Genomic DNA, 14,302 nt, shown 5'->3' on the forward strand with positions numbered 1-14,302 from the left:
CAAAATCAGACAAAATGAGATTGTCGGAAGCTCTGCATTGTCCTAGTAATTGCCTGTGCCATCTGTACTGTGATTCTTAGCGATGGGTTCTTATTATTAAGCAAAGGGTATGTTAAATGCCCAGAAGGTCTCCATATTCTATGGATATGTTGTTTTAAAAAGCATGCTTTTATTCTGACAAATAGGAAAACAGAAATTATATAAGAACATAGCCAAAACCAGCAAAAGTTACATTAACCCTACCTGCACTGTCATTGATCTTCATCTTGTCAACGCTCATATTCCAGTATATTCCTTTTGCTATTTTATAATCAGATGGGCTCTCATAGGTGCAATTCCCAGGGGTGGGTACCATTGCTAATATGTCTAAGTAGTCTTGGTGTGAAGTGGGCCCAAAGTACAACCCTATAAACTTACATTCTCCTGGGGATAAAGGTGAGGTGCTTGCCACCAACAGTCGGAATCTGTGTCACTGTCCTCTCCAAGTTACTCTCTTGGGCCAGCTTCAGGCAAAGATGTGAAAGAAGTAAAATGTGCCCCTGGTGCTCTAAGTCTTCTCATTTCCATTCTTCTGCACTCGTCAGCATTCACTCTGCTTCGTGTCTTAACCTTGTCAGAATTTTGCTCTCAGAAAAAGAGCTCCTTGAAATCTTTTTAAGTCTTAGTATGAAATTCTTTGTGTCACCTCTCCCAGGGCGACTTGAATGTTAGTTTCTAATGCTGATTATAGAATGAGATGCTCTTCCCCATCTGAGTCATTCCATGCATCTCTGGGCAGATTAGGAAGAGATTCTGGAGGGACACCAAAGAAAGCCTTCTCAGCACTGTGATATATATCTTGACTTCACACACACACACACACACACACAATGAAAGAAGACATTAACAGCCATCACCTCCCCATCTTGTGTTAGAGGGTACAGTTATAGTCATTTGTAGGTTTCTCACTAAATTCTGTACTATAAGTAAGGAAGACTCAAGTGAGAGATCAAGTGATTTTGTCAAGGTTACACAGTTAGTCAATACAAGATCCAGGATAAAAAACCTCAGCCAATGCCCAATCTCCTTTCTCTGTATATTCTAATCATTTTTGTTGATTTGAGTGTGTACTGAAAGAGAGGCATTTTCTGGGCTTAAATGCATATAAAACTATGGGAGAAACCAAGTGACAAAAATATAAAATCTTCTCAGAAATCCCAGGGGGAAGCCAGATTGATTTTAATGTCTGAAGTCTTCATTCATTTTTTACCATTTCTAAAGAGACACGTCATCTATCATCTTTGTTTCATCTCTTGCTTTGGTTAACGAATGGTGTTGCTCTTTGATTACTGACTGATCTCTCATAACTTCTGTGCTGTGAGGCATGAAACATTTCAGATCACAAAACATGGCATTCTCACTATGGAGTAACTAAATATTTATTTCCCTCGAAATGTTCAGCAGGATCTGGGTGGTTTTTTTTGTGCATTTTCTTACATTCCCTCTTTTGTTAATTTCATTACTGTCACCATTTTGTCATAAAATTCTTTTCTTGAAGATCACACACAAAACTAATTCAGTGTTCTTTCATCAGTGCTACTGCCTTCTCTATTCCCAATGAGTGTCGTGTCGTTAGGTGGACTTAAAAGAACTCAGAACAGGTAGGAAGCCCTTGATAATGAAACTTCTCAATGTCTGACACTCCTACATTTACTGCTTCTAAACCACCTATGCCTATCCCAACAAGGAGAAGCTAGAAACACAATTTCATACTTTAATTATTGCTGTATTAAGCAAAGAGTATTTTAAGATAATGGTTGACTTGCATTAGCAATGCAGTGAAAACAATGTTTCATTTATTTAGCAAGTATTATTGGCCTCCTGTATTACATATGCCAGGCATTGTTTTGAGGCTAAAAGGAAACACCGAAGAGCAATAGATGCAGCCCTGCTCTATGGACTGGTTGGGAAAAGCGATATTAGTCAAATGAGAGTGCAAAAGAATGTAAGATTATGAACAAAGATATGTGCTAGAAAGGAGGGGAGAGAGGGAGATGGAAAGGGAGGGGCTTTCTATGTAGCAAAGGAACCTGGCCTAGAACATGAGGAGGTAAGGCGAAGCTTCTAGCGTTCATAGGAGGCAGTGGGATGAAAAAGAGCTTTATAAACAGAATGGTAAGATCAAAGGCCTGGTGTTTACAAGGAAAGTGGAGAATTTAGAGAGAAGGCAGTTTGGCCTGAGTGCATAGACAACGTGAGAGAGTGGTGATTAAGGAGACTAGGGAGATAAGCAGGTAACAGGCCTAGTGGACACTGAGGCTGTGCTTGGGATGCAGTTGTTCTGTTTATCAGCTATGGGAAGCTACTGTGGGATTTTAAGCTTGGGGGATAATGTAATTGGTTGGCTTTGTATTTGAAAAGATTCCTTTCTGCTCCTGGCAGACTTTGAGTTTGGTGAAAGGGAAATCAGTGATCAATTTTCTTCTCTAGTGTCCAATTATTATTTATGATTTTATCATTAAGGAAGAGAAAACTGAGAAACATGTTCTATAATGCCATCAGTGAATTTCTTTCTTTCTTTCTCCCCTCCCTCCCTTTCCTACCCTCTCCCCTTTTTCCCTCCCTTCCTTTCTCCCCCCATCTTTCCTTTCTTCCTTCTTCCCTTCTTCCCTTCTTGAATTAATGCTATTAATTAATACTTCTTGAATTAAGGCTGGCTTATTCAAATAGAAAAAAGCTCTTTGGAGAAGGCATCGCTAAGCTTCACTTATAAAGATGTATAGAAAATTTTAAATTCTCATACAGTGCATGAAGAAAGACTGATTATAATAATCAATGGCCAAGTACAGGTTTATAAGCTAGGAAAAAATGTATTTCTCATATGAAAATAATGTACAGGGAAGACATGATATGCTTCCATATGTACAAAGATATTTTAATCATTTTTGGAGTGTTCTTCTAAGAAATGTGGCTGTTTTTAGAGAAACAGGAAATCTCTTTACCCAGGGAGAAGTACACCAAAGCATACTGGACAGATGGTTATGATATTTCTCTTAGTGTGAAAGGAAGCTCGTATTTGATTGACCGATTCATTCACTAAATAACACATTCTTATGGATGTCCACCCTGTGTTAGATACTGGTTCAAGAGATATACTAGAGAATAAGAGATAGCTGCTCTTCTTATGAGGCTTTTATTTTGGGTGGAGTACATATTAAATAATCAAGGAAATACATGGTATGTTAAATGGTATAAACCAAAGAAAAGCAGGGAGGGGGTGGAATAAGATATCATGAACGGTACTTGCAAATATGTATATGCTACCATAAGGTTTTTTCTCAGTATGCATGTACATACACATATGTATACGTACATATACTTGTAAATACTTGTTTTTGTACAAATTCGTATGGAGAGAAATATCTCACTGATGAGGTGGCACTTGAATCAGTCAAAATACTGACACCCTGAATGAAAGAAAATCAGAGAAATCTCTTTAAAAATTTTTGCTCCACCAACTGGTGAAAGACACACCAGTTCAGCTGCTGAGTTGTGTCCTACTCTTTGCAACCCCATGGACTACAACACGCCAGGCTTCCCTGTCCTTCACTACTTCCTGGAGTTTTCTCAAACTCATGTCCATCAAGTCAGTGATGCCATCCAACCATCTCATCCTCTGTCATCTCCTTCTCCTCCTCCCTTCAATGTTTCCCAGCATCAGGGTCTTTTCCAATGAATCAGTTCTTCCCATCAGGTGACCAAAGTATTGGAGCTTCAGCTTCAACATCAGTCCTTCCAAAGAATATTCAGGGTTGATTTTCTTTAGGGTTGATCTAAAGGCAGTTTAGATCAATTGGGCTCTTTGATCTCCTTGCAGTCCAAGGGACTTTCAAGAGTCTTCTCCAACCCCACAGTTCAAAAGCATCAATTCTTTGGCTCTCAGCTTTCTTTATGGTCCAACTCTCACATCCATACCTCACTACTGGAAACCAAAGTTTTGACTATACAGACCTTTGTTGGTAAAGTCTCTGGTTTTTAATATGCTGTCTAGATTTGTCATAGCTTTTCTTCTAAGGAGAAAGCATCTTAATTTCATGGCTGCAGTCACAATCTGCAGTGATTTTGGAGCCCCCCCAAATAAAGTCTCTCACTGTATCTGTTGTTTCCCCATCTATTCGCCATGAAGTGATGGCACCAGATCTTCAATTATCTATATGTTGAGTTTTAAGCCAGCTTATTCATTCTCCTCTTTCACTTCATCAAGAGGCTCTTTTGTTCCTCTGCACTTTCTGCCATTAGGGTGGTGTCATCTGCATATCTGAGGTTATTGATATTTCTTCTGGCAATCTTGATTCCAGCTTGTGCTTTCAGTCCAGCATTTTGCATGATGTACTTTGCACATAAGTTAAATAAGCAAGGTGAAAATATACAGCCTTGATGTACTTCTTTCCCAATTTGGAACCAGTCAGTTGTTCCATGTCCAGTTCTAACTGTTGCTTCTTGACCTGCATACAGGTTTCTCAGGAGGTAAGATGGTCAGGTATTCTCATCTCTTGAAGAATGTTCCACAGTTTGTTGTGATCCACACAGTCAAAGACTTTAGAGTAGTTAATGAAGCAGAAATAGATGTTCTTCTGGAATTCTCTTGCTTTTTCATGATATAACGGATTTTGGCAATTTGATCTCTGGTTCCTCTGCCTTTTCTAAATCTAGCTTGAACATCTGGAAGTTCTCGATTCACCTACTGTTGAAGCCTGAGTTCAGTTCAGTCACTCAATCATGTCCAACTCTTTGTGACCCCATGAACCACAGGATGCCAGGCCTCCCTGTCCATTACCAACCCCTAGAGTCCACCTAAACCCATGTCCATTGAGTTGGTGATGCCATCCAAGCATCTCATCCTCTGTCGTCCCCTTCTCCTCCTGCCCCCAATCTTTCCCAGCATCAGAGTCTTTTCAAATGAGTCAGCTCTTCATGTCAGGTGGCCAAAGTGTTGGAGTTTCAGCTTCAGCATCAGTCCTTCCAATGAACACCCAGGACTGATCTCCTTGAGGATGGACTGGTTGGATCTCCTTGCAGTCCAAGGGACTCTCAAGAGTCTTCTCCAACACCACAGTTCAAAAGCATCAATTCTTTGGCACTCAGCTTTCTTTATAGTCCAACTCTCACATCCATACATGACCACTGGAAAAACCATAGCCTTGACTAGATGGACCTTTGTTGGCAAAGTAATGTCTCTGCTTTTGAATATGCTGTCTAGGTTGGTCATAACTTTCCTTCCAAGGAGTAAGTGTCTTTTAATTTCATGCCTGCAATCACCATCTGCAGTGATTTTGGAACCCAGAAAAATAAAGTCAGCCACTGTTTCCCATCTATTTGACATGAAGTGATGGGACCGGATGCCATGATCTTAGTTTTCTGAATGTTGAGCTTTAAGCCAACTTTTTCACTCTCCTCTTTCACTTTCATCAAGAGGCTCTTCAGTTCTTCTTCATTTTTCTGACATAATGGTGGTGTCATCTGCATATCTGAGGTCATTGATATTTCTCCCTGCAATCTTGATTCCAGCTTGGAGAATTTTGAGCATTACTATGCTAGCATGTGAGATGATTGCAATTGTGCAGTAGTTTGAACATTATTTGGCATTGCCCTTCTTTCGGATTGGAATGAAAACTGACCTCTTCCAGTCCTGCGGCCACTGCTGTGTTTTCCAAATTTGCTGGCATATTGAGTGTAGCACTTTCACAACATCATCTTTTAGGATTTGAAATAGCTCAGCTGGAATTCCATCAGTTCCACTAGCTTTGTTCGTAGTGATGCTTCCTAAGGCCCACTTGACTTTGCACTGCAGAAGTCTGGCTCTAGGTGAGTGATCACACCATCGTGGTTATCTGGATCATTAAGATCTTTTTAGTATAGTTCTTCTGTGTATTCTTGCCACCTCATCTTAATAACTTCTGCTTCTGTTAAGTTCATACCATTTCTGTCCTTTATTGTGTCCATCTTTGCATGCAATATTGTCTTAGTATCTCTTAATTTTCTTGAGATCTCTAGTCTTTTCCATTCTGATGTTTTCCTCTATTTCTTTGAACTGACACTGAGAAAGGCTTTCTTATTTCTCCTTGCTGTTCTTTGGAACTCTGCATTCTGATGGATCTGTCTTTCCTTTTCTACTTAGCCTTTTACTTCTCTTCTTTTCTCAGCTGTTTGTAAGGCCTCTTCAGACAGTTATTTTACCTTTTTGTGTCTTCTTCTTGGGGATGGTTTTGATCAGCGCCTCCTGTATAATGTTATGAAAGGCACATAGAGTCATCTTGTTTTTTTTTAAACATCATGCTAAAGTGGATCATTGGTGTGTGATATTGGAGCATCACACCACTGCAACCTCACCTCCACTGCCACACTGTCTTCTGCTTTATTCTTAATTCCTTATGGCTGATCTACTTCTGGCTCTGTCTGGAGTGCCTGCTATTTGATGATTATGGATGCTGTGAAGAGCATGGTTGGGAAAAGATCCACTTCATTTGCAATACAATTTAATTATAAAAGAACTTTTTAAACTAATGTTTTCTTGCTAATTCCTTTCTCAAACTTGGTCTCTCTCTTTTGTTTAGCAGATGTGTTTTCATTACATACCCATTTGGCAATTTTGAAACAAGTTCACAACAGAGCCCATTTTCTAAACAAATCTGCACAAATATGCAAACTGTGAACTTGACATTCAGCTTTACAGCTGCAACAACTGAAGGATAGATAGTTTTGTTAGGAATTACCATCATGAGTTGAAGATTAAAATTCCCTTTCAGGGCAGTATCACCAAACACTATTACTTATCTTGATATCTGGAAACAAAATGGTATATTTATTTTTAATAGAAATGACTTCAAAGTATTTAAGAATCTATTTCTTCAATTCAATAGTCTGAAAATATGTCATGTCTAAGCACATTTTAAAAATCACTTTCATGTAAATACTTTCAAGTTGTAAGTCTGTCATTGGCCATAATATTGCATAGAATTTTAAAACATGGATCAGATTGCTGAAAGCACACATATGGGGTTGTATTACAAGCTGTATGTTCTATGTTAATAAATGAACTCATGGATAAAAGTAATATGACTGAAATACTAATCTGAAATTTCCATGTGGGATATCAGCATAAGGAAGCAAAATTACAAAATGAATGTGGCAGGACATGCACACCTGGTATTCAAATCTTCTGATTTGGAACAAGCAAGTATTCAAGAAATGCTTTATCACAAGGGCCCCAATTCATCTTGCAGACCCTTAAGATTCACAAACACATGCAAATAAATTGCCCACTCACCATGGTGATGATATTTGTTTATCACCCCCAATTTAATTCTTTTATTTTAAAAAAGCATGTGGAAGGGCCTTCCTGGTGATCAGACAGTAAACAATCTGCCTGCAATGCAGGAGAACTAGGTTCAGTCCCTGGGTCCAGAATATCCCTTGGAGAAGGAATGGCTACCCACTCCAGTGTTCTTGCCTGTAGAATTCCATGGACAGAGGAGCCTGGCAGGTTACAGTCCATGGGTCTCAAAGAGTTAGACACAACTAGTCCATGAGTCTTAAAGAGTCACACATGACTAAGTGACTATCATTTTCATGAAAGTTTTACATTATTTTTTGAACTAGCACAGAACTAACTGAGGGACAATTCAAGAACCTACATGAACTTACTGATATGATTTAAATACTTTTATTCTTTTGTGGAATTCTGAATAACATGATATAGAAAGTTTGAGTTAAGAACAGCTGTTATACCCACCAAAGTGATCACTGTATTGTTTTTCCCCCAAGAATAACATGCAGGAATTAAAATTGAAAAAAAAGAAAAAGAAAAACAGTTGTTAAACATGGTCTGACTTAGAGTCATGACTAAAAAAAGTAAATTCCCTCAAGGATTTACGAAAGATAAATTATGAAAGATAATTCACATATAGAAAGACAATTCACACATAAACATCTTCCCCCTGTCCTTCTATAACCTAGAAATGAAAGGTAAGGTTACTGATACCTAGAGAGTAAGGATATGAGAGGAAAGTACTGAATATAGTTTTTGAATTATATGTAAAATTATGTAGGTGTTTGACTCTTGGAAAGTCACTTTCCCTTCTCATTCATAGGGTCCATAATAGTGAGTTAATGATTAATTACTAGGTTTTCCAAAAATTTTGTTGTTGTTCAGTCACTCAGTCATGTCCGATTCTTTGCAACTCCATGGACGACAGCATGCCAGGCTTCCCTGTCCTTCACTATTTCCTGGAATTTGCTCAAAATCATGTCCATTGAGTCAGTGATACCATCCAACCGTCTCATCCTCTGTCGTCCCCTTCTCCTCCTGCCTTCAATTTTTACCAGCATCAGGATCTTTTCCAGTGAGTTGGCTCTTCCTATTAGATGGCCAAAGTATTGGAGGTTCAGCTTCAGCATCAGTCCTTCCAATGACTATTCAGAGTTGATTTCCTTTAGGATTGACGCGTTTCATCTCCTTGCAGTCCAAGGGACTCTCAAGAGTCTTCTCAAGCACCACAGTTCCAAAGCATCAGTTCTTCAGTGCTCAGCCTTTTTTATGTCCAACTCTCATATCCATATATGATTACTGGAAAAACCGTAACTTTGACTATATGGACCTTTATCAGCAAAATAATGTCTCTGCTTTTTAATTTGCTGTCGAGGTCGGTCATAGCTTTTCCTCAAGGGAGCAGGCATCTTTTAATTTCATGGTTGCAGTCACCATCTTTAGTGATTTGGAGTCCAGGAAAATCATGTCTGTCCCTGTTTCCACTGTTTCCCTTTCTATTTGCCACGAAGTGATGGGACCAGATGCCTTGATATTCATTTTTTGAATGTTGAGTTTTAAGTCTACTTTTCCACTCTCCTCTTTCACCTTCATCAAGAGACTCTTTAATTCCTCTTTGCTTTCTGCTGTTAGGGTGGTGTCATCTGCATATATGAGGTTATTGATATTTCTCCCTGATATCTTGATTCCAGCTTGTGCTTCATCCAGTCTGGCATTTCCCATGATGTACTCTGCATAGAAATTAAATAAGCAGGGTGAAAATATACAGCGTTGATATACTCCTTTCTCAATTTGGAACAGGTCCATTGTTCTTTGTCCAGTTCTAACTGTTGCTTCTTGACCTGCATACAGGTTTCTCAGGAGGTAAGGTGGTCAGGTATTCCCATCTCTTTAAAAATTTTCCACAGTTTGTTGTGGTCCACACAGTCAAAGGCTTTAGCATAATCTGTGAAGCACAATACATGTTCTTCTGGAATTTTCTTGCCTTTTTAATGATCCAACAGATATTGGCAATTTGATCTTGGGTTCCTCTGGCTTTTCTAAATCCAGCTTGTATATCTTGAAATTCTTGGTTCACATACTTGTACATCTGGAAGTTCTTGGTCCTAGATTGAAGGATTTTGAGCATTATCTTGCTAGCATGTGAAGTGAGTGCAACTGTATTATAGTTTGAACATTCTTTGGCATTGCCTTTCTTTGGGATTGGAATGAAAACTGACCTTTTCCAGTTCTGTGGCCACTGCTGAGTTTTCCAAATTAGCTGGCATATTGAGTACAGCACTTTCACAGCATCATCTTTTAGGATTTGAAATAGCTCAGATGGAATTCCATCACCTCCACTAGCTTTGTTCATAGTAATGCTTCCTAAGATCCACTTGACTTTGCACTCCAGTGTGTCTGGGTCTAGGTGAGTGATCACACCATTGTGGTTATCTGGATCATTAACATCTTTTTTGTATAGTCTGTGTATTCTTGCCACCTCTTTTTAATATCTTCTGCTTCTGTTAGGTCCATCCTATTTCTGTCCTTTATTGTGCCCATCTTTGCATGAAATATTCCCTTGGTATCTCCAATTTTCTTTTCTTTTTTTTTTTTTTTACTTTTATTTTATTTTATTTTTTATTTTTATTTTTTTTTTATTTTTAAAATTAAAAAAATTTCAGGTATACACGTGCTCCCCATCCTGAACCCTCCTCCCTCCCCCTCCCCATACCATCCCCCTGGGCCGTCCCAGCGCACCAGCCCCAAGCATCCAGCATCGTGCACTGAACCTGGACTGGCATCTCGTTTCATACATGACATTTCACGTGTTTCAATGCCATTCTCCCAAAACTTCCCACCCTCTCCCTCTCCCACAGAGTCCATAAGACTGTTCTATACATCAGTGTCTCTTTTGCTGTCTCGTATACAGGGTTATCATTACCATCTTTCTAAATTCCATATATATGCGTTAGTATACTGTATTTATGTTTTTCCTTTCTTGACCCATCTTTGCATGAAATATCCCCTTGGTATCTCCAATTTTCTTGAAGAGATCTCTAGTCTTTCCCATTTTGGTGTTTTCCTCTATTTCTTTGCATTGATCACTGAGGAAGGCTTTCTTATCTGTCCTTGCTATACTTTGGAACTCTGCATTTAGAGGGGTATATCTTTCATTTTCTCCTTTGCCTTTCACTTCTCTTCATTTCTCAGCTATTTGTAAGGCCTCCTCAGACAACCATTTTGCCTTCTTGCATTTCTTTTTCTTGGGAATGGTCTTGATCACTGCTTCCTATACAATATCACACACCTCTGTCCATAGTTCTTCAGACAGTCTATCAGATCCAATCCCTTGAATCTATTTGTCACTTCCTCTATATAATCATAAGGGATTTGATTTAGGTCATACCTGAATGGCCTAGTGATTTTCTCTACTTTCTTCAATTTAGGTCTGAATTTTCAATAAGGGGTTCATGATCTGAGGTACAGTCAGCTCATGGTCTTATTTTTGCTGATTGTATAGAGCTTTTCCATCTTTGGCTACAAAGAATATAATCAATCAGATTTTGGTATTGACCATCTGGTGATGTCCATGTGTAAAACCAAAGATTTTAATGCTAGCTATGGTGGTGGTTTAGTTGCTAAGTCATGTCTGACTTTTGTGACCCCACAGACTATAGCCTGTCAGAGTCCTCTGTCTATGGGATTCTCCAGACAAGGATATTGCAGTGGGTTGCCATTTCCTTCTCCAGGGGATCGTCCTGACCCAAGAATAGGATCTCCTGCATGCAGGCAGATTCTTTACCAACTGATCTATGAGAGAAACCTCTATGGTTAGCTATAGAAGATAGCAAATACTAATTTAGCCCCGGGTCATAAATTTCCTTTTCAAATTCAGTTACTTTAAGGTTTAATTCTATCTACCTGTGTTTGATCCCTGGGTCAGGAAGATCCCCTGGAGAAGGGAATTGTTACATACTCCAGTATTCTTGCCTGGAGAATTCCATGGACAGAGGAGCCTGGTAGGCTGCAGTTCATGTGGTCACAGAGCCACACATAACTGAGTGACTAACACTCATTTTTTCAGTTTTAATTCTATCATTACTTTGCCAACAAAGGGCCGTTTAGTCAAGGCTATGGTTTTTGCAGTGGTCATGTATGGATGCGAGAGATGGACTGTGAAGAAAGCTGAGTGCCAAAGAATTGATGCTTTTGAACTGTGGTGTTGGAGAAGACTCTTGAGAGTCCCCTTGGACTGCAAGGAGATCCAACCAGTCCATTCTAAAGGAGATCAGCCCTGGGTGCTCTTTGGAAGGAATGATGTTAAAGCTGAAACTCCAATACTTTGGCCACCTCATGCGAAGAGTCGACTCATTGGAAAAGACTCTGATGCTGGGAGGGATTGGGGGCAGGAGGAGAAGGGGATGACAGAGAAGGAGATGGCTGGATGGCATCACTGACTCTACGGACGTGAGTTTGAGTGAAATCCAGGAGATGGTGATGGACAGGGAGGCCTGGCGTGCTGCAATTCATGGGGTCGCAAAGGGTCGGACATGACTGAGCAACTGAACTGAACTGAATCTGAAATGAATCTTGCACTTGAGTGTGATATCATGTTCATAGGGAAAAAAATGTCTCAAAATAAAATATAAAATACATACCACAGATAATTCAGTAAAATGTGATTGAGGAAAATCTAAAGCAATAGCATTTCAGGATTGATCTTGGACCTTTAAGAACACTGTCCCACAAATTATGTGTATGCATTAAACCTTAACCAACATTCATTAGCAAAAGGCACATAAATTCATGTAATCTCTTTTTTAAGCTCTCTGTCCTTCTAGGGGCTCAATTTGTATAAATAATTAATCATCAGTTCGTATAAATTAAAACACACACCCAGCCAAGAACAGACTGAAGAAGGCAGCTGGACACTCATACTACATCTGCGTTGCTTTTGCCATATGTTGCTTTGGTTGAAGCATATAAAGAATCTATCTTCACAGAGATATATTGTTGGAAAAGCAGCCTTTAATAGCCTTTCCAATTGTGGATATTCTTCTTTGATACCATACCAATACTTGACATATGGTGGTTTCTTTAAGATTAGTTGCCGTGTAGAATTTGAAATCCTATCAATGAGCTTTTTTATACTATGTAATATTAAAACCCATAGGTCTGTCTTGCATTTTGAATACCAGTTACACATGTACGATTGATTTTGTAACATCATACGTTTGTGACTTGGAAAATATTGGTTTATTGAGTTACATAGATTTTTCGAATGTTGATATAATTTACAAAGTCAAAAAATCATATCATTTATATCCCACCAATCCTATCAGAAATGTCTAAGTTTGGGGACACTTTCAAGTTCACCATGGTAAATACAGTTTTTCAAAATAAATTTGCACTTGGCAATCTTATTCTATTACTTGCAACAAATATTAGGAGTTGCTTTTCTGAACTGATGGATTCACATCATTCATTTTTGGGAAAAAAAGACCCCAAGTACTCATATGTGTAGCCATAATTTTTCTTCAGTTGTTCTTTAAAATAAAAATGGTATTCTGCCAAAAATAAAGGAAGAAAGATGGGAAAGAATTTGCGTAAGTGTTTTACCTAGAGATCATTGTCATATTTCTTTGTGCAGTAAAAGTGCTTTATGTGTATTTTATATTCAGTTATAAAGAATATTTAAAAAGATATTTACTTAAGAACAGGACCTTAATAAATAAAATTCATTTTATTTATCAAGGACCTTAAGTAAAACTGACTTTTTGAGAACTAGAAGTACATACAACTAGAGAATACACTGACCATTATTAAAGTTTGGCCTGCTGCCCTGATTTGTGTCAAATATCAGTAGATTTATTTACAGTTGCTTTTGCAATATCAGTGCAAATGTCAGCACAACAAAAATAAAAATAACCTTGTTTTATTATAGAAATAGCTTTTATCTTTCAGATACCCTCGAATGTTCTGGGGGACTAAGAGCTCCACAGAACACACTTTAAGAACTGCTTATTGTTCTATATCAATGATTCTTACCTTTGTTTTGTTCTTAGAGTAGAAACAAATCATATAGTATTGAGAAATTGATTAAAAAATTATAGTGATAATAGTAACTGCCATCTATTTAGCACATCTACTGTGGCAAGTATATACTAAATATCTTAGATGCATTATCTTATATAATCTGTACTGGAAAACAGAGATGTTTTATTGTGCCCATTTTATAAAAGAGAAAATTGATAAACTTAAAAGGTTAAGTAGTTTTCCAAGATCACATAACTTGTAACTTGCAGGATCGAGAATAGAATGTTGGAATTTCTGATGTAAACCCTAGCTACTCTTAACCATTAGGTCAATTCATTTTTCAGTAGATGTACATATTTAAATATAAATTTAAGGTGATTCAGAGACCCAAAGAAGTCAATTCATATAAACAGTTGTTGTTCTGGAATCTAGATCACTTTATAAAACTTCCAAGGAAGACTTCCTAAGATGCTTTCCATGGAACAACATCCTTTACACTTTTCCTACAGAAAATTTCAATTTTTGTTTTATCCATTCATTCCCATTTCTTCGTCACTTTCCACTCTTTGAAAATTTAGTCCCCCATTCAATACAGCTTTACTTTTAAAACTTTGGTGTAGAACATTGACCATGTCCTCTTTAAAGCTTAAGTCCTTTTTGAAACTGATGGAATTTCAGTAGTTCACACTCACTCCAGACCTTCATATCACTCTAGATTAATCAGGCATAACTGACTTCCTTTTCCAGAAGTGTGTTATTTTCTTTCAGATGCTAAGCCTTTGGGAACAGGAACTTGTTTCATCCCTATATTGTTTCCTGTGTGACATCATTGGTGCTACTCCTGATTAGTAAGACGGGGTGATAAGGGGGTGTCCCCTGACAGGAATTGATAACCCAGCAATGTCTGTTCATTTCCTAGTTGAGTTGATACTTCCCTCTCAGATAACAAGGTCTCGAATCTGTGGGAACTCTTCTTCC

This window comes from Bos javanicus, chromosome 7 (genome assembly GCF_032452875.1).
Source record: "Bos javanicus breed banteng chromosome 7, ARS-OSU_banteng_1.0, whole genome shotgun sequence".
Classification (NCBI taxonomy): domain Eukaryota; kingdom Metazoa; phylum Chordata; class Mammalia; order Artiodactyla; family Bovidae; genus Bos; species Bos javanicus.